Here is a 2,595-nt window from a genome sequence, read left to right as displayed (position 1 = left end):
GGTCAACTTGGTAAGTACCAGAAGCCTCATGTCTTTTTCTTCAAAACCACAGTTAGCCCCCAGTGTGTACTGGTAAACCCTTGCTAGCATTACTTCACAGGTGTAAGAACTTCCACTTCCCTTTGTTGAAGTTCCCCTGTGTTGTGTACATTAGCACACAGGCACTTCAGAAGGTCATCCACTTGTGTTGATTTCTCAGAAAAAGTGTCAGAACTTCCTCCATCATGTTGCCCTCACAACAGTACTTCCCTATTTCTATGTTTGCACTTGAGATATCAAATGTGTGTGCTTCAGCTCTGGTTTGTTTTTTTCATGATCTCTTTTGTCAACACTGCCCTGAAGCCTTTGTTTTTCAAACCAGTTCACCACTTCTTCACTTGATTTTGGGCTATTCTCTCCCTCTCCCATCATTCTTAGTTTAGAAATCTCCTCACCAGGTTGGCCAGCCTGTTGGAAAAGATGCATTTGCCCTACATGGTCAGATGGATTCCCTCCTCCTAGCAACTTTTCATCCTCAGAGAGTGTCTAAGGTTGTTAAATATGAGTAATTGCTGCTAATGCCAGCCATGCAACTGGGCCATGATATCATTGCAATCATGGAGATGTGTTGGGATATCTTGCATGACTGAGACGTTGTCATGGATGGCTACGTCTTGTTTAGGAAAGATAGGCCAGGAAGGCAAGGTGGTGGTGTTGCTCTTCATGTACATAAACAGCTGGAATGTATTGGGCTCTGCCTGGGGGGGGAATAAGTACCTGCTGAAAGTTTATGGGTAAGAATCTAGGGGCAGGCTAATATGGCCAGTATTGTTGTGGGTGTTTGCTATAGACCACCAGACCAGGAAAAAGAAGTAGGTGAAGCCTTCTATAGATATATATTAGGTACTATTTTATATATGTATGTAATATATAATATTATATACATTATATGTACCATATAACCAGACACAGTCAGGGGAAGCTGTGTCACATAGTCATACACATTCTCCACACAAACTCTACATACAGGTGACCATTAACAGTATAACCTCAGATAGCAATTGGCAATTGCTAGAGTAACACAAGTGATGAGGAGGCAAACAAAACATATGTCAGTTAAAAATAGATAGGAAGAAAAAAATTACTATGATCAATTTTCAATCACCCAGATATTTGTTGGAAAGGCCACACAGCTAGGCACACACAATCCAGAAGGTTCCTGTGGTGCATTGATGACAACTTTCTGACACAGGTGGTGGAGGAGCCAACGAGGAGAGGTGTGCTGCTGGACCTTGTATTAACAAACAAGGAAGGACTGGTTGGGGACGTAAAGGTTGGGGGTAGCCTTGGCTGTAGTGATCACGACATGGTGGAGTTCAGTATCGTACGAGGAAGAAGCAGGGCGATAAGTAAGATTGCAACCCTGGACTTCAGGAGGCCTAACTTTGTCCTCTTGAAAGACTTACTTGGAGGTATCCCATGGGATAGGACTCTAGAAGGTAGGGGAGCCCAAGAGACTTGGTCAATATTTAAGCACCACTTCCTCACAGCACAAGATGGGTGCATCTGGAGGTATCCCATGGGATAGGACTCTAGAAGATAGGGAAGCCCAAGAGAGTTCATCAATATTCAAGCACCACTTCTCAAAGCTCAAGATGGGTGCATTCCTTTAAGTAAGACATCAAGTAGAGGAGACAGGAGACCCCTAGAAAGGAGTTTACAGCAGGTGGAAAAAGGGAATGGTCGTTTGGGAGGCCTATAGAAGTGTTGTCAGGATATGCAGGGATGCAACAAGGAAGGCCAAGGCCCTCTTGGAACTAAATCTGGCGAAGGAAGTAAAAGAGAACAAGAAGGGCTTCTTCAAGTATATCAGCGGTAAAAGGAAGACTAGGGGAAATGTGGGACCTTTGGTGAATGGAGTGGGAGCCCTGGTGACAGAGAAGGCAGAGAAAGCGGAGTTAATGAATGTCTTTTTCACTTCAGTCTTTACTGCTAAGACTACTCCTCAGGAATCCCAGACCCTGGAGATAAGTGAAAAACCCTGGAGGAGGAGGGAGGAAGACTCTCCACTGGTCAATGAGATCTGGGTTAGAGATCCTTTGGCTGAACCGAACACTCACAAATCCATGGGCCCTGACGGGATGCACTGGCGAGTGCTGAAGGAGCTGGCTGGTGTTGTTGCAACATCTCTCCCCATCATTTTTGAAAATTCATGGAGAATGGTGAGTGCTGAGGGAGATGACTGGGGTTGTTGCAACACCTCTCCCCATCATTTTTGAAAAATTGTGGAGAACGGGAGAGATGCCTGAGGACTGGAGGAAAGCCAATGTCACCTCAGTCCTCAAGAAGGACAAGAAGGAAGACCTGGGACATTATAGAACGCTCAGCCTCACCTCCATCCTTGGGAAGGTGATGGAACAGCTCCTTCTGGAGGCCATCTCTAGGCACGTGGATGAAACAAAAGTTATCAGGAGTAGTCAGCATAGATTCACCAAGGGGAGATCGTGCTTGACCAACCTCATAGACTTCTATGATGGAGTGACTAGCTGGGTAGATGAAGGGAGAGCAGTGGATGTGGTTTACCTTGACTTCAGTAAGGGTTTTGACACTGTCTCC

This window comes from Phaethon lepturus, unplaced genomic scaffold (assembly GCF_000687285.1).
Source record: "Phaethon lepturus isolate BGI_N335 unplaced genomic scaffold, ASM68728v1 scaffold10078, whole genome shotgun sequence".
NCBI classification, from domain to species: domain Eukaryota; kingdom Metazoa; phylum Chordata; class Aves; order Phaethontiformes; family Phaethontidae; genus Phaethon; species Phaethon lepturus.
This window is presented reverse-complemented; position numbering follows the sequence as displayed.